The following is a 25,714-nucleotide window of genomic DNA, read 5'->3' on the forward strand; positions in this document are numbered from 1 at the left end:
AGGTCTTAGCTGCAGCATGCAGGATCTTTATTTATTTATTTATTGTTGGCTGCGTTGGGTCTTTGTTGCTGTGCATGGGCTTTCTCTAGTTACAGCGAGCAGGGTCTACTCTTTGTTGCAGTGCATAATGGTGAGCGGGGGCTGTTCTTCATTTCAGTGCATGGACTTCTCATTGTGGTGGCCTCTTCTCTTGTTGCAGAGCACAGGCTCTCAGTGTATGGGCTTCAGTAGTTGTGGCACACAGGCTGTAGAGAGTAGGCTCAGTAGTTATGGCACATGGGCTTAGTTACTCTGTGACATGTGGGATCTTCCCAGACCAGAGGACAAGGAACATTCTTATAGGTGACTATGAGCTCAGTATGGCTTCAGGCACCCTGTCTGCTGATGGGTGGGTCTGTGTTCCTATCCTGCTGGTTGTTTGGTCTGATGCATTTCAGCACTGGAGCTTGTAGATTGTTGGGTAACACCATGTGTTGATGTCAAAATGGTGACCTCTGGGGAAGCTCATGCTGATGAACATTCTCTTTGGCCCCTGTCACCAGTGTCCTTGCCTCCCAGTGAGTCACAGCTGACCCCTGCTTCCCCAGGAAACCCTCCAAGATTTGTAGGTAAGTCCAGTCCCAGCTCCTATGTAGTTACTGTTTGTGCTGGGTCTCAGTGTATGTGACAACTTTTGGGTGCCCTCCAAGTTTGGAGGCTCTGTTTCACCTTTGCCCTGTACTCAAGCTTCTCTTGTCTTCAAAGCCAAATGCTTTGGGGATTCCTCCTCTCAGTGTCAGACCATCAGGCTGGGGAGCCTGACATGGGGCTCAGGACTCTCACTCTTTTGGGAGAATCTCTGTGATGTGATTATTTTCCATTTTGTGGGTGGCCCACCCAGCAAGTTTGGGATTTTATTGTCATGAAAGTGCCCTTCCTGCCATCTCATTGTGGCTCCTTCTTTGTCTTAGAATGTAAAATATCTTTTTTTTTCCACTTTTTTTTACTGATGGTTCTTCATCAGTTAGTTGTGATTTTGGTGTTTTCAGGAGAGGAGATGAGCTCTGCCTTTTTGTCTGGAATTGAAAGGCTGCTTTTAATTTGGATATGTGCTGCCTCTTTCCTCAGCATGCACTGGCTGTTATCCCCTTCGTATGGGTTCTGCAGGTACAGCGACCCTTGCCCACTCCTGGGACAGTAGAGGTAGTTCCTGGTTCCCACTTGTGAACTTCCTAGTGACAGGAGTTTTCTGTGCCCTCCTGGGACAATGAGGAGAGGACTGGTATCTGCTTGTGAGTCTGGTAGTGGTAGCCAGTGCCCGCCGCTGTAGCCCAAGATGACAGCAGTGACTCAGCCCACCCCCAGAGCTGCATTAGACAGTGTCCTGTTACCTGGGAGCACTCACAGAAAAAAAGGTTCTTATGGTGGTCCTGTCCCTCTCCTCATGTACCTCTTAATAATGGCACCTTGCCTCTCTGGCAGGCCCAGGCTTCTAATGAATACACCCTCAGTTGTTATGGCCCAGCCTCTTCAGGCTGTTTCCACATATCCAGCTCCAGTCCTCTCCCTGGGTGTGACTTCCAAAGCTTGAGCTTCAGCAGGAAGCCCCCATCCACACCAACAGAGGAGTGTCTCAGTTTGTGGAGTGCAGGGCAGTGGTGCCAACCCTCTGTGCAGCTCACTCTCCATTTTGCCTTCCACAAACCAGTTGCTTTGCTCTCCTCTTAGGCTCTGAAGCTCCCCCTCCATCCAGTCTGATTTCACTGCTAGTGAGGAGACTCCCCAGGGTATGTAAGCTTTTCTTCCTTTACAGCTCCTTCCCTGGAGTTCAGGCCCTAGCCTGATTCCTTCTTTTTCTTTTTCCTTTTGTCCTCTCCAGTTATGTGGAGGTTTTTTAGTCTTTTTGGAAGTCTGAGGCCTTCAGTAGTTGTTCTTTGTGAATCATTCCACTTGTAGATGTATTTTCAATGTTTTTGTTGAAGAGGGTGAGCTCCACGCCCTACTCCTCTGTCATCTTGATCTGCCCTATTTTGATTTTTTTTTTTTTTTTTTTTTGTAGTACGCGGGCCTCTCACTGTTGTGGCCTTTCCCATTGTGGAGCACAGGCTCCGGACGCACAGACTCAGCGGCCATGGCTCACGGGCACAGCTGATCTGCGGCATGTGGGATCTTCCCGGACCGGGGCACAAACCCACGTCCCCTGCATCGGAGGCAGACTCTCAACCACTGTGCCACCAGGGAAGCCCTATTTTGATAATTTTTAAAAAAATAATTCTTTTAATATTTCCAAATATTTCTGAATATTAATAAATCCAATGATTTATTGAATTTAAAACATTTTTGATTGTCCCATACTTTCCAAAGCAATCTGGAATAATGTAGGTTGTGCAACTTCACAAAACAATATTTGCTCTTATTTTCTGTAAAAACATTATTTTCCATTCTATTTTATTCTTTTTACTTTTTTTTTCTATTTCACTTTTAACTTCTGGCTATGACCTACTATATTAATTTTCTTATCCAGCTGAGATTGCTACCTGTAGATCAAAAGTCAGTATGATACCCTAGTTATCAGCTGGGAAATAAGCCTTGAACTTAAAGTTAAAATGCTGGGTTAAAACCCTGTTACTGTTAGTGTATTAGTCAGATTGAATAGGTGTGGTTCATGGATAAGTAGCATCAACCTCACCCATTTTTTTTGTGAATACAGATTTCCTACTCAGATCTATTGAATCAAGATCTATACTTTTACAAAGTTCTCAGGTGAGTCATATACACATAAAGGTTTGAGAAGCACTGAGTTAGGCAATACTGAAGTAACAAACAACTTCAATTTCTTAGTAGTTAAAAGTGTTTATTTCTTGCTCGTGCTACCTGACCATCATATGTAAGCATGGAGGCTCTGCTCAGCACAGTCACTCAAGGATTCCATCTTTAGAGTAGCCATGTTCTCAAACATTGCCAGTTGTTTTTCAATCTCAGGAGGGAATTTCATCAGCCTATTACAGTACCAAATAAAAAATCACTGATATTATTTCTGCCTACTAAATACAAAATACTTTCTCTCACTTCTGCATTACTAATAAGCCTTGAACTTAGATTGTATTAATTTTTTTGTATGTTAATTTCTGGATTCCTTCTATTATAATGAAGTCCACATTGTCTTGTACATCTTTACAAACTTGATGTTAAGTTCATAAAAGTTGATTACATTGTGAGTTTTTTATTTTTGTAGGTTAAATAACATATTTAGATTCAAAAACACTTTTCCTTTTCCAGATTAAGAAATGTATCAACTGCTTTAAAAGAGAGCTTAGTGCTAGAAAACCCCCATTAAAACAAGTCACCATCTGTGTGAGGTCAGAATGAGAAGACCTTCCCTGAGTTCAGTAAGGTTGATTGATGGAATGAGCTTGACCCATAAACTTGCCACCTTTGATAGCAATTTTATCTACAGAAAACGGATGAAAATTTGAAAGTATTGGTAGGTCCTGGCTGCAGTACTCTTCCTCCTGGAAAGTAAAACAAAAACTACTTTTCAAATTTCCCAAATGTGAAAGTCTTATAGCTACTTTTAGATGTTAGATGTTTTTAAGAGCAAATATTTTGCAAGTTAGAGGTGGCTCACCATCTTTAGTTATTGGCAGCCAATAGTCTGCTCTCTTTTAGACCACCAAACCTAGATTCCTTTTCTCCTACTTTTCTTATGAATAGTCTATACATGAAAGCAGCTCTGTTGGCCCTTTCTTGTTTGCCCATTTCTGTTTCCCTCTAACCTAAGAGAACCTAATTAGAGGGATGATATTTCTAGGCAATTTAATTGAACTCCTGACTTATGTGATCCTGAATTCCCACCATGTCTTATCTAACCTGACAATTCTTTTCTTAGATAAAATGAAGTAAAAATGAAGAATCAAGCAGTTAAAAAAATAACTAGCTCTCTACTGCCACTGATTCCCCCCTAAGCAATCCTGCAGGCAGATCACTTGGGTAAGATAACATCTGAAGAGTCAGCCAGTCTGCACTCAATGGAGAGCAGCCAGTGGCTGAATGTGAGTTTAATAATATACATACTACAACTTTCTTTTCTAATAGCTATGAAGACCAATATGGTATATAGATCACAAGAATATTGATCACAAGGTCACAAGGTGTCTTTCCATTTTTGTGTGTGTGTGTGTGTCTTTCCATATTAACTCAATCAATCCTTACTACAAGTCCATGATTATCCTCATTTAATGGTTAAGGCAACTGAAGCACGAAGAGATTAAGTAATTTTTAAACTTTGAAGTGATAGAGGATTTATGGAGACAAACTTATCAGTTGACTTTTATAATTATATTTAGAAAATCAGAAGCAGTACTTTGGACAGATTCAATGTTTCTAATACTGAATTCACATGTAGCTGTCTTTGTGCCAAGAATGTATTTCTTAAAAATGCTCAAGTTGAATTATGTGCTCAATAATTGAGATTATGACAAAAGAAAAAAAAAGTTTGGAAAGATTTCAGTTTGCTGCAAATTAATGCTTTCAATAAGAGATCACAACATTCCTGAATGAAGCTCCTTAGTCTAAAAATGCATCTTCTACTACATATTTTGTTTCATGGCATGCAAAACTTGAGTTTTACATAAGTTTTTTTTTTTAATATTGCAAATATATCTACCTTCTTACCATCACATTTAGGAAGCTAGGCTACCTGAAAGAAACAAGAAGCTGTACTGTTATTTTCCTCCCCTCTATTCAAAAATCTCCTATTTAGGAGCTCAAAAATTGACAACAACTGGTCTACCTAAGGGTCAGTATTCTAGTTCTCAGTCCTTCATCAGGGCTGGTCTTATTCTCTTGTTCTAAAAGAACAAATAGATATGTGTCTACTTCTTTGGTCAACTTTATTTCACTCTTACTAGAAACTAGATACGTGAAAAAGATACAAAACCAATTCTTAGCTGGATTTAGTAACAATGTGTTAATTCTGAGCAAAACAAACAAATAAACAAATACATACATTTGTAATATTTTAGAAAGTAGTTAACAGGTTAAAACAATTGTGAACATTCATTGAAGAAATATGATCACTGAATATTATTTGTAATTTGGTTTTGTTTGGGTAAGAGGTTGGTTTCAAACAGTAGTCCCAAATTTGTCTACAATTTAGAATACCCTGGGACATTAAAAAAATGAGACACCCAAGTTGCACCCTATACCAATTAAATTAGAATCTCTAGAGATGAAATTTAGGCATCAAAACATTTTTTAATCTCTCCAGGTGATTTCAATATTGAGCCAGATTTGAGATCTATTGGCTCAATTACAGTTCATTCTTAAACTTACAATGATGGTTAACATTACTTTAAAAATCCCACCAAGAACTGTATTATATCAGTTACTCTCAACTCTCTTTCTATGTTATAGAGGTGTGTTTGATAAATGAGATTATAAAGACTATTTGTGTAGAGCATAGGAAAAATGATTTGTTCCTATAATAGAAAGGTTAGTTAAACTAGTTTGAGGCTCTACAGCAATTATGATAGAGAGTACAATTATCTTTTTTTTTTTTTGGTAATTATTTACTGCTTATAACAGAGGTTCTTTCTTTAGCCAAACTTCAGGTTCCTGTGAAATCACTTCTCAAATAGTTCGTGACTTTTGAGCTTCTGTTTTCATCTTGGCATTATTCAATTTTAGCAAGAATCTAAGTCAATTCAGTTGAATCTTGCAGTCTCCATTGCTAATCACCCTTGGCATCTGATTGGGTTCCCATACTCCACAACCCCTCATGTAGTTTATGAAGAAATTATTTTCAACAAGAATACTCTTGTATTTGGAGTTGATCCCAATCTCTTCTACTGCAAAACCCCATTGTAGTGTTTCCTACCTTGTTGAAATAGTCTTAAATAGAGTATGCCTTTCTATTCTTTAATGTGTCATGAAGACTTCTTTTTAACATTTATTGTAACTACATGTAAAACAGCAGTAATAAATTCATATCTTACTATGTGACTTATTCCTTTCTACCAGGCCATATTATTTCTTTTAAAAAAATTATTTATTTATTTATTTTAGAAAACATGAAACTCTGTTCAACTACTTCAGAAACATTGAACTTATGCAAGATTTAGTAATCATAAACTCAACGGGTGGGACTGATTCATAAGCATTTTTTACAAATCATCTATGTGATTTTTATGTTCACTATACTTTCTGACCCAACAAATCCCTATATCTCTTGTACTCTATTATGTACTCTCCAAAGCTAGTTTCTGTGTCTTTCAGTCCATTTGCATGTCCAGATTGCTTTGGTCAGGCACCTGTTAACAGGAGGTATGCAATCAATATTTTTTCCAAGTGACTAATCCTTGCCAGTGTTTGTGATTGCTGTATTTCATCTTGGCTTAAACCCAATAGTAGGTATATTTTCTTCTAGCTGAAGCTTCAGCAAAACAGATGGCATGTGTCTACACATTGATGTCTCTAGGAGTGGCAGAGTGACATATTTTGGTTGTAGGAAAAATTGTTTAGAAGCCTCTGAATTGACCCCTTTGTATACCAAATTGACATTTTGTGCAGCTAGTTTTATCTTTGCTTAAACTAGTATTCATTAAACTATCAAAGATTGTGTTAGAGTTAGAACAGCTATTCTTGAAGCACCACCAAAAATAAGAATTTGCATTTAAATCTTTAAATCAATCCATATCTTGTTGGCTATCACAGAATTTTGATGGTAAAGAACTTGATTATGTATTTTAAATCTTATTTACCAAAAGAAACACTATAAAGATATTTGAGCATGTTACATTTTTTGTCATTCACTGTTCTGTTTATTATACTTTCTACCATTCATCCCTGCCCTTTGCACTCTTACTCTACAAAAATGCAGTTTTCTCAGAACCCTTGTTTAGATGAAGAATCAGAATTGGGTAAGTGCTTTGTGAAATATTGAAGGACTCTGCTCTAATCTAAGGCTGATTTACCAGAATCACAGGAAAAAATAAAAACAAACAAGAAAATTCTGAGAGAACATGTAGAGTACCTTGAAACAGCTTAAAATGGACTTTATTACAAGAGGGACAATTAAATTATTACATGAGAGAAATTAGAACTTGGGCTTTTTGAAGTGAGGACATTCTTAAATCTCACAGCAGAGAAATATGTATGGTTTTAGCAGAGATTTAGAAAGGTTTTAGGTTTCTTTTTCTCAGGTAAACCTAGGAAAGACTAGCTTTCAGCTGAAAAATATTAATTACAGCTAAAACCTTCAGAGAACTCTACTACAAAACTACAGATATAAAGGTTAAAACAAATTCCACAGATTTTCAAAATCCTTTATTTAGTTTACACACACTCAGAAGTAGTTTTAGCATAAATCAAGCTCTGGAGTTAACTCCACCTAAAAAATATAAGCAGTTAGTGTACCCTTCCTTGATTTTACATGATTACTATGGGCTTATCATTTTTTAAATATTTGTTTGTTCTGTATATGTTTATCTTTAAAATTATTTGCTATCAAAAACTCTTAGTTGATGATGCTGCAACATTAGGTTATTAATGGAAGAATGGGGATTAAAACTCCCAAACCCATTCCCAAATTGGTACACCTCAAAGCTTTGGTAATGTTCCAGAACCTTCTTAATCATAGCTATTTGTATGAAGAATGGAGCAGAGAAACCTCTCACACATTTCCCTCTGCCTTTCCTGCCAATGTAAAGCTGCCTCCATCACATGGTCTCTGTAGAGCTTGAAATTTTTAGCCTGGACCATTATTAATCAGCCACAATTTAGCATGGATTAGTTTATCAAGTGCAGATAGAATGACCATGGAGATAAATACTAGATGAGACAGGAAAATGATGTAAAGTAAGGATAGGTGATCAGGATGGGTTGAGGTGGGGCATGGAAGAAAGTTGAGAGAACTTAGCACTGCCAAGGAAGAAATCTAAAAATTTGGGAGTATTTTTAAAATTTTGTCTCCCAGTGTTTGTGGATAACTAATGTCAGTTAAATAGTGGGATAGGGATGCTAAATGTTGTGATATGTGGATTTGTCCCAGTCCTTTCCTCACTTTCAAATGCCTTGCTGGGCATTCAGAAAGAGTTTACTTGAGTCTACAATCTAATTCCATTTTATATAAACACACATTGTCCATGATTTTTTTATACAGTGACCTTTGCAGTAAAGCAATGAAAAAGTCAGTCAAATTGTTACTTTGAATCATTTAGCAAAACTTTCCCCAATTTCAGAAATACATGGCACTTGTGGTAATAATGATGTTTGTTGTTTTGGTTCACAAACATAACACACCACTATTGGTCTGCATTTGTAGATGCCACATTATTGCTGAATCTACATAAGTGTGTTCATTGTGACTTCTAGTAAAGCAGTCTTCATGATTTTATCTACTAAAATATATTTTATTAAAAATTTCATTTCTTATTTATTCTTTGTAATTTTAGATAAGATATTAAATATTTTAAATTAAATATACACGTAAATTATATTATTTATGGATTTAATTCAAGGCAATAAGATGGCTTTACTTAAATACATACAATAAGAGGAAGACATTGCACAGGTAAATGTGGAAAACAATGAATTTGGAGTATGTGAAAAGCCTGAGGAAGACTTTTGGGAAAGAGAGAATGAGACCTCAAGGACATATTTTACTTTTTCTCTGACAGCTCTAGGCAACAAGTCAAGTGCAAATAAAATATTGTGATAGACTCATAAAAAAGAAGCAAACTGATAAATCCACTGGTTAACAAATTCATTCAAGTATTTAATAAATACTAGAGACTAAAACACTGAAGCTGTGCTGTAGATTCACAAAAGAATAACTCCCCAATCACCAATCTCAAGTAGTTCTGGTAGAAAACAGATACATATATAAATTATTACAATATAGTGAGGCAAGTTCAACTATAGAAATGAGCACTATGGAGGGGACCTAATCTAGTATAAAAGGTGACCTAAGGAAATCTTCTCAAAGGAGATAGGTTGACTAGAAACTTAACTGATTAGTAAGATTCAACAAGCCAAATGATGCTGAGAGAGTGTATTGAGCAGAACACTGTGTACTGGTTATCAATCCTATGGGAGAAAAACACTGGGTATGAGTTACCAATCCCAGGAGAAGATTATGACTACATGGAGGATAGTAAAGATCATCACCATGCTGACCAACAAGAATAGAAGTCCAAACACTGCTATCCTTTGTATCTTGGTATTCGAGTCTCCAAGAAAACCACAATGTAGTCAAGCACCTGGTAAAACAACGCTTTACTTACATAGAGAAGAAAGAGAGGAAGATCAGCTTTAGTAGTGGGCAGCATGGATCTCCAGGCAGCCAATACAAGGTAATTTGCCTACATGCACCCTTCCCTTGTTTCAGTAGAAGGATACCAACCCCCACCCCAAGAAGTTTGAAATACTGAAAGCTGGGGACATGCCTAAAGTCCATTGGTATACAGGCTTAAGCAGAACAAAGGAAGACTCATTAAGCATGTAAGAAGGAAACATATTTCTACACAAGGTGACAAGCCCAACACAGGCTGTATGGGCTCTTTATCCCTTGGTAAGGAAGTGCTTATGGCTCAAGGCCCATTCTTATATGACCAAGTAGCAGTCATGGAAAGACTACATTCTTGACTGCTTTACCCAACAGGGAGCCATTAGATCTCTGGAAATAAAAGCATAGAAAAGAAACAAGGTAAGAAAAAGTATGTGAATAAGATACACCCTGATGAGTGTGGAAAACATCAAGCAACAATTATGAGTCAGGAGAGAAAGGCAGAGACTGGATCTTTAAGGACCTTAGTAATTATGTAAAAGAACTATAATACTTTTAAAGAATAGAACAGAATATAAAATAGACTTTTTTTGAGAAATTTTTAAGGTAGAACTCACTGGTACCTGTGAGAAGGAAAGTGTTGAGGCAGATGGGAAAGGAGACAAGATATAATAAATACACTACTGTAATAACTGAGAGATAATGAAGACCTACAATAGAGCAATGGGACAGGAGAAAACATTGTTTCAAACACATATAAATAGAGGTGGTTAAAATATACCACTACTCAGGCCCCATCAATAGAGGCTCTACACTGACTGGTCTGAGTTGGGTACTAGGTATTGGAATTTTTTTCTAAGCTCCCAGGTAATTATGATACCTACTCAAGTTTGAGAAGCACTGAATTAGGTAACTACTTGTGATAATAAATCGATAAGACTTGACTGATTGGAAGTGAGAGTGAAGGACAAAGGAGACATCTAGGATGGTGCCCAGGGTTCTAGTTTGGGAAAATCTGCAAATGATGCTGTTATTAAGTCAACTAGAGGAAGTGAGAGACTGAATAGATTGAAGGGAAAAATGTGTTCCAAATGAACATATTGAGTAAAGGTGCCTGTGGGATATTTGAATGTTTATGGTCAGCAAGCAAGTGAATATAACACTTCAATACTTTGCAAGTTAATATAAAATGTCAGTACTTTGAAAAAGATGTACAGTTTGAAGGTAGACATTTTAGAGTAATCAGTATCTTGAGGAGGAAGAGGGTGGTTAAAAAGCATGTCAATTCATATTATCCTTTAGGGACAGTGCGTAGAATGAGAATGGCAGAAGACCAATAGTGAAAATCTACACAATATCAATATTTCAGAGTTCAAAAGAAAAAAACAAGCCAATTAAAGTGGCCAGAGGTATGCTAAAAATAATTAGAACTCTTTAATAGGCAAGTGTGGAGTCATGTAAGCCAAGGAAGAATAGATTTTAAAGACAATGTCTGAGGCAGCAAAGAAATGAACTAACATCAGAGCTGAAAATTGACCATTTGTTTTAGACCAGGGGGTCAGTAGTACCCTCAGAAAGGGCACTTTTTATTGCAGTTAGATGAAAGTTGGTTGAGGAGGAAAAGAGTGGTTATCAGTAGGGAGAGTCATCACCAAAATTTTCTTTGTAAAATCTGGATGTGGAAATCAATAAGGGTCTGATGGTGTTATTGTAGCTAGAGAAGGGCAATATGACATGTTTGGAAAAGGTGACAGTAGTGGTCATCTTACTGAAAAGTGATGGAGGTGGAGAGGGGGATGGAGTTGATTTTTTTGGATCAGAGGGACTTTAATTTTAAAAGTTAAAATGTAACAAGGAGAGAGTTTAACTACACAAGGAAGAAATACCCTAAATATGAAAATAAGGAAAAGGAACAGGACCACAGATGGATGAAAAAAATAAGCCCATCATCTTGTCATGGGCTACCAAAAATATAGGGTTTTTTCAGCAGTAGAGAATGAAAGTAGCTAAATTATTAGGGCAAGATTGCATAGAGGGATAATTAAAATTGCCTTAACTGAAAACTCAGTGCAGAAATATCCTGTTCTTTAAAATATTGATATATGTATATATTGAAATTATTACATTTTAATCATAATATTTTGACTTGAATATGGCTGGTAATTGAGGAACTAAGGTTTAGACACCAGTCCTGTCTGACTCCAAAACTCATCTTCCTTCCAGTCTCCCATATCCATTTCAGTTTAAGAAGATTCCATGGTGCTCTAATGCACATCAGGTTGTAATCCCAATCAGGAACAGGAAATCTTCCAAAATTATGCAGTAACTATAAAGCCTTCACAACTAAAAATCAAAAAATATCTAAAAAACTTCACAACACTATGTCTGGAATTTCTGGGCTCTACTTAATCTAAAATCATTTGTATTTCCTTATACATTTTCCCTTAATAGATACCATCGCCCATAAACCACTATAGCAATGTTTACAGAGTAATGAGCCTATTGATTTTGACTGGTATTTACTATAAAAGAGGATTATCTGGGAACTTGCTACACAGTTCTGAGTTAACAGATTTTCTGTCTTACTTTTAGACATCAGACATCAATTGAGTATATCGGGATTGTTAATAATATTTGTCTTACTAACTCGCTGTTGAATCTTGGGCAAGTAATGCAACCTTTGTGAGACTCAACTTTCCCATTTTTAAAAATAAAAATGTTAGTCTTTGGTTGATCCTTTCAACTCAAAAATATATCAAACCTATGAGTTATCATGATGAGAGATGGTGGTTGGGGGGGTAATTGAAAACATAAAGGTTATCAGATATTTAATTTATCCAGTGCTCCTAAATGATCTTTGTTCTTAGAAATAGTTGAAAAGCCCCCATCTCATCTGATAAGTGCAATATGTAATTGTTAGTTACCATTTAGGAATATGGTCTCAAAGGACCCATACGAGTTTAGTCTGTTCTTTTTGGTTTGTTAATTTGTGGTGTAGGAGAGGAAAACTTTTATTTTCTCCTCCTCTAGGTTCTTTGGCTGGTCTAATAATTAAATTGACATAAAACAGATCAACAGGAGAAATAAATTTAATTAATAGATACAGGAGATCATAGAAATATGGTATTCAAGGAAGTGACCAAGTCAGGTAGCTTTCACACCTTTTAGACAAAAAAATAATAAATTTCTGAAGAACTGACAAAACAAAGATGTTTGGGCTTAGGGCAGTAGTAAGTTAATAAAGAAGTAATAAGCTTTGTTTACATACAGTCTTTTCCTTGCTGAATTTCTTATCTCTGGTGATAAGGATGTCTCTCTATCTCCTGGTGCAGGAAGGGCACACCATTCACATGGGAGATTTATGTCCTTTCAGGAGGACAAAGGAGGGTGAGGGTATCCTTCTTACACCAGTTGCTTCTAAAGTAACTTTAATTCAAAATAAACATGTGCCAACGTGGTGCATTTGGGGGTAGCTTGCCCTGACCCCCATCAGTTTGTTAGATATTCTTTGGTTTATACATTCATTTAGAATAAATTATTCTATTTCTCTGATATTATGCTAGGTGCTTTGGGTAAAATACAAATATAAATAGGATCCTTTCTTTTATGGAGGAAAGAGTTAAGAGAATTTAGTATGCACAAGAGATTTAAATTGCAGTGTAGAAGGTGGTAGACAGCTTAAGGCTAGTGTAGGCACAGACATATGGGTGCTCTTTCAATTAACACCAAGTTATTAAGCTCTGCTGTGAACTGGGCAGTGTTTCTAAGGCCTTGCTACTCACAGAGTATTCCACACACCTGCAGCCTTGACTATCCCTAGTATCTTTTTAAAAATACATACTCTCAGGCCCAATTATACTAAATTAGAACCAATATTTTATTGTAATACTTAGGTTATTAATAAATACATTAAATCTTGAGAAACACAGGTCCAAATTAATTTTTCTCAAATTGGAATATAAAGAACATCTACAACAGAATCTCAGATTCTGGGATCCTATACTCAGGAATTCTGTTTCAATAGGTTTGCAGGGGGGCCCTGGATCTTTATTGAAACAAAATTATACTCATGTGATTTGTTTACTACTTTTAGTTTGAGAACCACTGATTTGGTGGGTGGGGATGAAAAATGGACATATAGTAAGTAGAAATTTATGCCAATTAAGTAAATTGGGATAAAGTTGGGAAGGTGGTTCATACCAAGCATGAATAAATTGTCTTGGATCCAAAACACTGGTTTGGGTGTGAACAACCATAGGAAATGCACTTTGATTACTGTAATATGGGCATCACAAAGCAAGAGATTTACATTGTTTTTTACTTTTTTTTTTTTTGCGGTACACGGGCCTCTCACTGCTGTGGCCTCTCCCGTTGCAGAGCACAGGCTGCGGATGCGCAGGCTCAGTCACCATGGCTCATGGGCCTAGCCGCTCCGCGGCATGTGGGATCTTCCAGGACCGGGACACGAACCCGTGTCCCCTGCATCGGCAGGCGGACTCTCAACCACTGCACCACCAGGGAAGCCTGAGATTTACATTTTAAAGCCTTCTGTCTTACCATGGATAAGTTCTGGCTAGAACTACCTAAAGCATTGTACTTGAGACCAATATATATATATATATTTTTATATATTTATTGGAGTATAATTGCTTTAAAATGTTGTGTCAGTTTCTGCAATACAAAAAACAAAGTGAATTGGCTATATGTATACATGTATCCCCATAAACCCTCCCTCTTGCATCTCCCTCCCACCCTCCCTATCCTGCTCCTATAAGTGGTGACAAAGCATCGAGCTGATCTCCCTGTGCTATACAACAGCTTCCCACTAGCCATCCATTTTACATTTGGTAGTGTATATATGTCAATTCTATTATCTCACTTCGTCCCAGCTTCTGCTTCCCCCACTGTGTCCTCAAGTCTGTTCTCTACATCTGTGTCTTTATTCCTGCCCTGTCATTAGGTTCATCAGTACCACTTTTTTAGATTCCATATATGTACATTAGCATACAGTATTTGTTTGATTTGCATTGTTGCATTGTTGCATCACATTGTTTGATTTGCATATATTGAAGAATATATTGAAGAATCCTTGCATTCCCAGAATAAACCCCACTTGATCATGGTGTATGACCCTTTTAATGTGCTGTCAGATTCTGTTTGTTAGTATTTTGTTGTGGATTTTTGCATCTATGTTCATCAGTGATATTGGCCTGTAGTTTTCTTTTTTTGTGACATCTTTGTCTGGTTTTGGTGTCAGGATGATGGTGTCCTCGTAGAATGAGTTTGTGAGTTTTCCTTCCTCTGCTATATTTTGGAAGAGTTTGAGAAGGATAGGTGTTAGCTCTTCTCTCAATGTGTGATAGAATTCATGTGAAGCCATCTGGTCCTGGGCTTCTATTTTTTGGAAGATTTTTAATCACAGTTTCAATTTCAGTGCTTGTAATTTGTCTGTTCATATTTTCTATTTCTTCCTGGTTCAGTCTTGGAGGTTGTACATTTCTAAGAATTCAGCCATTTCTTCCACGTTATCCATTTTATTGGCATATAGTTGCTTGTAGTAGTCTCTCATGATCCTCTGTATTTTTGTGGTGTCAGATGTTACTTCCCCTCTTTCATTTTTAATTCTGTTGATTTGAGTCTTCTCCCTTTTTTTGCTGATGAGTATGTTTAACGGTTTATCAATTTGTTTATCTTCTCAAATAACTAGCTTTTAGTTTTATTGATCTTTCCTACTGGTTCCTTCAATTCTTTTTCATTTATTTTGGATCTGATCTTTATGATTTCTTTCCTTCTGTTATCTTTGGGGGGTTTTGTTTGTTTTTCTTTCTCTAATTGCTTTAGCTGTAAGGTTAGGTTGTTTATTTGAAATTTTTCTTGTTTCTTGAGGTAGGATTGTATTGCTAAAACTTCCCTCTTAGAACTGCTTTTGCTTCATTCTATAGGTTTTGGGTCATCATGTTTCCATTGTCATTTGTTTCTAGGTTTTTCTTTTTAACTTCCTCTTTGATTTCTTCAGTGATCTCTTGATTATTCAGTAGTGTATCTTTTAGCCTCCATGTGTTTGCATTTTTTACATTTTTTCCCCTGTAATTGATATCTAGTCTCATAGCACTGTGGTCAGTAAAGATGCTTGATTCAATTTCCTTAACTTTACTGAGGCTTGATTTGTGATCCAAGATGTGACATATCCTGGAGAATGTTCTGTGTGCACTTGAGAAGAAAGTGTATTCTGTTGTTTTTGGATGAAATGTCCTATAAATATCAATTAACTAATCTGGTTTAATTTGTCATTTAAAGCTTCTGCTTCCTTATTTATTTTCAGTTTGGATGATCTTCCATTGGTGTAAGTGGAGTGTTAAAGGCACCTACTATTATTGTGTTACAGTTGATTTCCCCCTTTATGGCTTTTAGCATTTGCCTTATGTATTGAGGTGCTCCTATGTTGGGTGCATAGATATTTACAATTGTTATATCTTCTTGGATTGATCCCTTTATCATTATATATTGTCCTTCCTTGTCTCTAATAATAGTCTTTATTTTAAAATCTATTTCATCTGATGTGAGTATTGCTACTCCAGCTTTCTTTTGATTTCCATTTGCATGGAATATCTTTTTCCATCCCCTCACTTTCAGTCTGTATGTGTCCCTAGGTCTGAAGTGGGTCTCTTGTAGACACCATATATATGGGTCTGGTTTTGGGTCCGTTCAGCCAGTCTGTGTCTTTTGGTTGAGGTATCTAATCCATTTACATTTAAGGTAGTTATTGATATGTATGTCCCTATTTCCATTTTCCTAATTATTTTGGTTTTTCTTTGTAAGTCTTTTCCTACTCTTGTGTTATCTGCCTAGAGAAGTTTCTTTAGCATTTGTTGTAAAGCTGGTTTGGTGTTGCTGAATTCTTTTAACATTTCCTTGTCTGTAAAGCTTTTGATTTCTCTGTCAAATCTCATTGAGATCCTAGATGGGTAGACTAATCTTTGTTGTAGGTTTTTCCCTTTCATCACTTTTAATATATCTTGCCACTCCTTTCTGGCTTGTAGAATTTCTGTGAATGATAAGCTGTTAACCTTCTGGGGATTCCCTTGTATATTATTTGTTGTTTTTCCCTTGGTGTTTTTAATATTTTTTTCTTTGTGTTTAATTTTTGTTAGTTTGATTAATATATTTCTCAGCATGTTTCTTCTGAGTTTATTGTGTTTGGGACTCTCTACCCATCCTGGACTTGATTGACTATTTCTTTTCCCATATTGGGGAAATTTTCAACTATAATCTCTTCAAATATTTTCTCAGACCCTTTCTTTTTTTCTTCTTCTTCTGGGACGTCTATAATTCGAATGTTGGTGTGCTTAATGTTTTCCTATAGGTCTTTGAGACTGTCCTGCATTCTTTTCATTCTTTATTCTGCTCTGCAGCAGTTATTTCCAGCATTCTATCTTGCAGCTCACTTACCCATTCTTCTGCCATTTTTATTCTGCTATTGATTCCTTCTAGAGTATTTTTAATTTCATTTATGGTGTTTTTCATTACTGTTTGTTTGCTCTTTAGTTCTTCTGGGTCCTTGTTAAATGTTTCTTGTATTTATTCTATTTCCAAGAGTTTGGATCATCTTTACTATCATTACTCTGAATCATTTCTCAGGTAGTTTGTCTATTTCTTCTTCATTTATTTGATCTTTTGGGTTTTTTATCTTGCTAATTTGCATGTAAGATAATTCTCTGTCTTCTCATTTTGTCTAATTAACAGTATTCATGTTCTCCTTTCCCTAGGCTGCAGGGCTATAGTTCCTCTTGCTTGTATTCTCTGCCCCTGGTGGTGTGGTTGGTCTAGTGTCTTGTGTAGGCTTCCTGATGGCAGGGACTGGTGCCAACGTTCTGGTGGATGGTACTGAGTCTTTTCCCTCTGATGAGCAGGGCCATGTCAGGTGGTGTGTTTTGGGGTGTCTGTGAGCTCAATATGACTTTAGGTAGCCTGTGTGCTGATGGGTGGGTTTGTGTTCCTGTCTTGTTTGTTGTTTGGTGTGAGGCATCCAGTGCTGTGAGCTGCTGGCAGTTGGGTGGAGCTGGACCTTGGATTCAGATAGAGGTCTCTGTGAGAGCTCTTGGCAGTTAATCTTCCCTGGGGCTGGGAAATCTCTAGTGCTTCAGCATCCTGGACTCTGTGCTCCCACAACAGGCCCTCGGGTCTGACTTCTGGTCGAGGGACGAAGACCCCACTAGTTGCTCATCCCAGGAATAAAGGTGATTAAAAGAAAAAAAAACAGACAAAAGCCCAGACAAATTGTGAAAACTAAAATCAAACAAATGGAAACAGGAACAAGGAAACATGCACGCACCCAAAAGAAAAAAACAGAACCAAATAAATCAAAAATCAAGGGAACAACCAGACAAACAAAAGAACCCAAGAATTAAATCAAACAGTTAAGAAGAAAGCTGACCAAAACACAAAACCTAAAAACAAAACCAAAACAGAATGCCAACTGAAGAATGAAGCAAAGAAACAACAAGCTGACAAAAATGATTAAAAAAAGAAAAGAATAAGAGAAAGGGGAAAGAAGACATAACAACAGAAACACAACATAGAAACAGAAAGATAAAAATAGAAAATATATTTTTAAAATAGGTAAACAAAACCCCAGAAAAATGGTAAAAACAAAATAAATGAAACAAAAACAGAGACAAGGAAACACACACGTAAAAGAAACCAAAGCAGAGCCAAATAAAATAAAAAGCAAGAGAACAACCAGACAAATAGAAGGACTCAAAAACTAAATCAAACAATTAGGATTAAAGCTAACAGAAATACATAACCTAAAAACAAAACCAAAGCAGTGGGCCAACTGAAGAATAAAGCAAGGAAACAGAACAAACCAATAAAAAATGATAATAAAAGAAAATAGGGTAAAACACAGGACAACAGAAAAGCAAAGTAGAAATGGAAATACAAAAAAAAAAAAAAAGAAATGAAAATATATTAAGGAAAAAAAGAAGTAAAAAATAAGGGAAAAGAACACAGAACCACAGAAAAGCAAAGTAAAAATGGAAATGTATTTAAAAAAATAAAAAATACGTTATGGCACATGGAGATCCCAAGAGACTTAAAATAAAAACAAACAAAGAAAAAGGAAGCAAAAAAAAAAAAAAAGAAACCAACACCAGAATCTACAACAGAATGAATCAAAACATAATAAAATTAATAGTAATAATTATGTTTCCCTGGGATCTCCACTGTAAGTGTCCTTGCACATTCCATGAGACACAGCCCACCTCCGCATCCCTAAGAGGCTCTCCTCTGCCTCTGGGCTGGTCTCTGGACCTTCTTTGGACCCTGTGGAGACCACTCAGGCTCTGATCAGGCTCATTTCCTACCTGTGCTTCCCCCCAAAGTCCACAACTGCCAGAGCTAGACCGTTTTCATTTGTGGGAACACTCATTGTCTATTCAGATATTCCATAGATGCAGGGTCTACCTTGCTGATTGTGGGGATTTAATTTGCAGCTTGTACAGCTGATGGAAAGATTTTTGATCTTCTTCCTTAGTCACCCCATCCCTGGGGTTCAGCTTTAGATTTACTCCCACCTCTACAGGTGGTCCACCCACAGGAGTCTGGTTCTGAGGCTGCTTTGGAGCTCTTGTGTCTACCCCTGTGAGGACTGGGTGTAGAGGTAGTATGACTACTTGGATAATGGGAGCCCCAGTGGCACCAAATGTGTAGGGAAGACAGTGTCCATGGGTGCAAATAGCCCTAGTGAGGGCCTTTTCTGGCATCTGGGATAAGGCACGTGAAGGCCAGCCCTGGCCTGGCTTTTTCTGGTACCTGGCAGCAGGCATGTAAGGGTCAACCTTGAGAGGTTTTTTTTTGTTGTTGTTATTATTATTGCTTGGCAGCTGGTGGGCAAATCCAGCCCTGAGCAGGCTTCTTTTATTGTCATCGGCAGGCACTGGCATGTGGGGAGAGAGAGGTTACAGTAGTGGCTCCTTCCCCTGTGTGTGACTCAGCAATACTGCCCTGCTTCCATGGCAGTCTAGTCTTCCTCTGTGGGCATCCCTGCTGTGGATTTCCTCCCTCCTGTCCCTTCAGTCCATCTCACCACAGCCAACAGTATTTCTCACTCTAGGCCTGTTCTCTAATCCCCATGCACCAACTCCCAGCCCCCTTGCACACATGTGAACACATGTCCCCAGTCCAGGACACATAGGGCCGTGGTACAGACTGCCTGTGTATTTATCACTCTGTCCCATCTGTCACCGATCAGCCACTTCACCCTCTTCCAACAGCCTCAAATGCTTCCCCTCTATCCCAATCAATTTCCCAGTCAGAGAGAGGGCTTCCCCAAATTCAGGAATATCTCATCTGCTTCAGCCCCCTGCCCCAGGGTGCAGGTCCCATCTCACTTCCTCTCCTCCTCCATCTCCCTTCTTTTATTCCATCCTACCCAGTTATGCAGGGATCTTTATAGTCCTTTCCAGTGTCCAAGGTCTTCTGCTAGTTTTCAGTCAGTGTTCTGTGAGAATTATTGCACCTATAGATATATTCCTGATGCATCCATGAAGAGAGATGAACTCCACATCCACCTACTCTTCTGCCATCTTAAATTGGGACCAAAATATGTTATTAGTTTCTGAGGACTGCTGTAACCAGTTATAGCAACCTAAGTGGCTTACAACAACAGAAATTTATACTGTCCACAGTTATATAATATAGAAGTCTGAAATAAAGTTATTGGCAAGGTAATGCTTCCTCCCATGGCTCTAGTTAAATATTCTTCCCAGCCTCTTCAGTCTTCTGCTAGTTGTTGACAATCCTTGGCATTCCTGGGCTTGTAGATGCATTACTTCAATCTCTGCCTCCATCTCAAATGGCCTTCTCCTCTGTGTGTGTGTCTTACATCAGTCATATTTGATTTAGGGTTCACCCTAAAGTAACCCTCATAATTTCTGGTGGGAATAATTTTTCTTGGTGAGGGAGGGCATTTTAACTCAAGGTAGCTGGTGTTCTAATGAGAATTATGCAAATACATATGACCAGTGTGTCACTTCTACACTTTTTTTTCCTTTTCAAAATGTAGTTTACTAATATACCTTACATGTCATAAAATTTGTGGCAGTATTTTGATTTCATTAATATTTGTCAAGGGATACGCTGATGATGCTTACTTTATATGGGGATATAAAATTTATCTCTGTAACTTTTCCACATGGTTGTAAGAATCCTATAAATTTTAGCAATAATTACCTCATTAAGTTTGCATTCACATTCAATAAGCCATCATGTTTAAGTTGTAGATTAGAAATGAAGAAAGTTTATACTGATTACAAGGCTGCTCCTTATGGCTCTTGTGAAAGAGAGATAAAACATCTTCATAACATGGATAGGCTAATGAAAAATAATTTTTCTATCAGCAGGACTTGTTCTTCACATGATCAATAAAATATACCAGATTGCATGAGGTTTCAAGATAGCATGATTAGCTAAGAGTAACTCATTAATTAGCAAGTGAATCCACCAGTTTCACAGGTTATAGGAAATTACAAATTAGAGTGAGCCTACTATACTAGATGCAGGCTTAAAAAACACTTGACATAAAATAAGCTTAAATATATTATAGGTTACTTCTTGCTAATGAGGAGTGATAGAAAGTAGAGCATAAAGTAGATTTCTATAAGGTATTTGAGATTTTCAGAAAAAAAATTTGTTTCTTTATGTAAATATACAATATAGGCATAGGCTAAGAATTAAAACTTATTTAAAAGCAACAATAACAAAATTCAAGTCTTTGTGTGAATTGAGATATCTTGAGCTAGTACTTTACATGGATATGGATGTGAAATCTTTGCCTAATATTAGCACTTTCAAAAGGGTAAAACTTAGCAAAATGGAATAATCAATCTTAAATCAATGGAATAAAACACAGTATTTGAACATACATTGGCACTGGGTGAAAGAAAATTAAATATTAATTACAACCTCATTGAGATAGCAGTTTGGAGACTGTAAACACCTAACAAAATAACCATGCTCAGTACAGGCTGCAGAAAGATTGACATGAGAGTACAAAGCCCATAGGTGGCAAAGCAACTGGAAAATTAGGAGGAACACCCAGAAGCAAGGAAACGACAGAAAGCATGTATCCATCTCTGCTCAAATCCTTGGCACAGAGAAGATCCACAGGGAGCCAAGATTAAAAAGCACAAGAAAAGAACAAAATTATTAGCAGCTGCATATCAAGGGAAAGATAGCTTTCAGTTTGAACCAGGTATGTTGACTCTCTGCTATTACAAAACCAAAAATCTACAGAATACAACAGAATGAAGAACCACTACACAGGCCTACCTCATTTTATTGTGCTTCAGTTTATTGTGATTCACAGATATTGTGTTTTTACAAATTGAAGGTTTGTGGCAACACTGTGTCAAGCAAGTCTATTGGAGCCATTTTTCCAACATTTTCTCACTTCATATCTCTGTGTCACATTTTGATAATTCTCACAATATTTCATAATTCCTTTGGTGATCTGTGATCAGTGATCTTTAATGTTACTACTATAATTGTTTTGGGGCACCACAAACTTGTCCATATAGACAGTGAACCTGATTCATAAACATTGTGTGTGTTTGAAAGGAAGACTCACACATCTCTGACATTAAATCAATGTCTAGAAAGGATTAAGCTTAGTGAGGAAGGCATATCAAAAGCTGACATAGACTGAAAGCTAGGCCTCTTGGTACAGTAGCTGAGTTGGGAAAGGAAAAAAAATTTGAAGGAAATTTAAAGTGCAGTTCTGTGAATACATAGATAAGAAAGTGAAAGCGTTATTGCTCATATGGAGAAAGATTTAGTGGTCCGGATAGAAGATCAAACCAACCTCAACATTCACTTATGCCAAAGCCTAATGCAGAGCAAGGCCCTAAATCTCTTTAATTCTATGAAGGCTCACAGGAGTGAGGAAGCTGCAGAAGAAAAGTTTAAACCTAGCAGAAGTTGGTTCATGAGGTTTAAGGAAAGAAGCCATCTCTACAACATCAAAGTGCAATGTGTAGCAACAAGTACTGATGTAGAATCTGTAGCAAGTTATTCAGAAGATCTAGCTGAGATCATTAATGAAGGTGGCTACATTAAACAGAATATTTTCAGTGTAAAATAAACATCCTTCTATTGGAAGATGATGCCATCAAGGACATTCATAGCTAGAGAGGATGGGTCAATACCTGGTTTCAAAGCCTCAAAAGACAGGTTGACTCTCGTTAGGGGTTAATGCAGCTGTTAACTTGAAGTTGAAACCAATGCTCATTTATTGTTCTAAAAATCCTAGGACCCTCAAGAATTATACTAAATCTCCTCTGCCTGTGCCCTATAAATGGAACAACAAAGCCTGAATGATGGCACATCTGTTTGCAACATGGTTTACTGAATAGTTTAAGCCCATTGTTGACACTTACTACTCAGAAAAAAAAAAGAAAGAAAGAAAAAGGAAAAAAAAAAGATTCCTTTCAAAATGTTAGTGCTCACTGACAATGTGCCTGGTCACTCAAGAGTTTTGATGAGGATGTACAACAAGAATAATGTTGTTTTCATGCCTAGTAACACAACATACATTCTGCAGCCCATGGACCAAGAAGTAATGTCAACTTTCAAGTCTTATGCTTTAAGAAATACATTTAATAAGGGTATAGCTGTCATAGATTGTAATTCCTCTGATGGATCTGTGGAAAGTAAATTGAAAGATTTCTGGAAAGAGTTCAATATTCTAGATGCTATTAAGAACATTGGTTATTTATGGAAAGAGGTAAAATATCAACTTTAGCAGGAGTTTGGAAGAAGTTGACTCCAACCCTTGTAGATGACTTTGAGGGGTTCAAGACTTCAATGGAGGAATAACTGCACATATGGTGGAAATAGCAAGAGAAATATAATTGGAAGTGGAGCCTGAAGACAAAACTGAACTGCTGTAATCTTACAAAAAACTTTTAGTTAATGAGGTGTGACTTCTTATGAAGGAGTAAAGAAAGTGGTTCCTTGAGATGGAATCTATTCTTGGTGAATATTCTGTGAACATTGTTGAAATGACAACAAAGGATTTAGAATGTTACATAAACTTAGTTGAAAAAGCATCATCAGGGTTGGGGCTTCCCTGGTGGTGCAATGCTTGACAGTCCACCTGCCGATGCAGGGGACATGGGCTCGTGCCTTGGTTTGGGAATATCCCACATGCCGCTGAGCAGCTGGGCCCGTGAGCCATGGCCGCTGAGCCTGCGTGTCCGGAGCCTGTGCTCCACAACAGGAGAGGCCACAACAGTGAGAGGCTTGCATACCGCAAAATAAACTAAAGTAAAAAGAAGTATCATCAGGGTTTGAGAGATTTGACTCCAATTTTGAATGAATTCTGCTGTGGTTAAAATTCTATCAAACTGCATTAAATGCTACAGAGAGATCGTTTGTGAAAGAAAAAGTCAATGAATGTGACAAATTGCATTGATGTCTTATTATAAGAAGTTGCCACAGCCACCCCATCTTTGAGCAACCACTACCTTGATCAGTCGGCAGCATCAACACTGAGGCAAGACCCTCTGGCAGCAAAAAGACTATGACTCACTGAAGCCTCAAATGATAGTTGCACTTTTTAGCAATAAAATATTTTTAAATTAATGTACATATATTGCTCTTTTAGATGTAATGCTATTGCACACTTAATAAATTACATTATAATATAAACATAACATTTATATGTACTGGGAAACCAAAAAATTCATATGACTCACTTTACTGTGATATTTGCTTTACTGTGGTGATCTGGAACTGAACCCACAAAATTTCTGAGGTATGCCTGTAATGTATTAGCTACATTGTCCAATTTTCAACAAAAATGTATTAGACATGTATATAAAGACATAAGGGTGACTTATTATGAAGCCAAATAATAATCAGTAGAAAGAACTCCAATAATGTTGAATATTAGAAGCAAAGACTCCAAACCACATATCATAAATATGTTTACAAAGTGAAAGGAAACATAACACAAATAAATGAAGATGGGAAATCTAAACTGAGAAATAGAAATTCTATTAAAAATATGGTAATTCAAGAGCTTAAAAGACCTTTTCAGATTAAAACAGAAAAAAAAATGGAACTGTTGCCAATAGACCAGCAATACAAGGAAAACTAAAGGAATTCTTTAGTCAAGGGAAATGACATTCAGTGAAGATTCACATCTATAAGAAGAAATGAAGAGCATTAGAAATGGTAAATATGTAGGCAAAATATTATATTTTTAAAATTAATATCCAGAAGGCAGATAAATAAAAATTTACCATGTAAATTAGGCTTTATAATATAAAATAATTATTATAATATATCATATAAAATAATACTATATAATAATATATAATAGTATGCAATAAACTGGTCTGTATAATATACAGACCAATGTATGTACACAGATAATTAAAATAATATAAAAGAATAATGTTTTAGAAGAAATATGACCTCTGGTTAGCCAAAATTTTATTAGACAGGATGCAAAAACACTTTATTAGAATAAAAACTTATGTACATCTAAAGACCTCATTAAGTAAGTGAAATATCATCACCAACTAATTAGAAAATAATCACAATACACATATTTTTATCTAAAATGTATAAATAACTCTGCCAACAAAATAATAAGATGACAAATAATACAATAAAAAAGGACAAAAGACTTGAACATGCACTTCATTCCTTTTGCAACGAAGATATGCAAAAGGCCAATAAGCATATGAAAATTGTACAACATCACCAGTCACCAGAGAAATGTAAGTCAAAAAAAACAGTGAGAGGACCATACACTCATAATAGAAAGTTTAAAATTTGCAAACACTGATGATGCTGAATGCTGATGAGCAGAATGTGGATCTATTCCTATTGAAAAGAAAAAAAAATTAAATTTTATCGGGGCGTAATTGATTTACAATGTTTTGTTATTTTCAGGTGTACAGCAAATTGAATCTGTTATACAAACATATATACCCACTCTTTTTTAGATTCTTTTCCTATATAGGCTATTACAGGGTATTGAGTAGAGTTCCCTGTGCTATACAAAAGGTCCTTATTAGTTATTTATTTTACATATAGTGCTGTGTATGTGTCAATACCAATCTTCCAATTTATCTCTCCATCCTCCTTACACCCCAGTAACCATAAGTTTATTTTCTACATCTGTAACTCTATTTCTGTTTTGTAGTTAAGTTCATTTGTAGCCTTTTTTTTAAGATTCTACATATAAACTGTATTATATGATATTTCTCTTTCTCTGTCTGACTTACTTCACTCAGTATGAGAATCTCTAAGTCCATCCATGTGGCTGCAAATGACATTACTTTGTTCTTTTTTATGACTAAGTAATATTCATTGTGTATATGTACCACATCTTCTTTATCCATTCCTCTGTTGATAGACATTTAGGTTACTTCCATG

At 36.7% G+C, this 25,714-nt stretch overlaps 1 pseudogene; it reads left to right on the forward strand.

Moving 5' to 3' along the window:
• The first annotated feature begins 484 nt into the window (after positions 1–484).
• LOC114888916 lies at positions 485–23,886 on the forward strand (annotated as a pseudogene).
• Positions 23,887–25,714: the final 1,828 nt, after the last annotated feature.

Source organism: Monodon monoceros, unplaced genomic scaffold, assembly GCF_005190385.1.
Source record: "Monodon monoceros isolate NGI ecotype Baffin Bay Population unplaced genomic scaffold, NGI_Narwhal_1 Super_Scaffold_9, whole genome shotgun sequence".
NCBI classification, from domain to species: Eukaryota; Metazoa; Chordata; class Mammalia; order Artiodactyla; family Monodontidae; genus Monodon; species Monodon monoceros.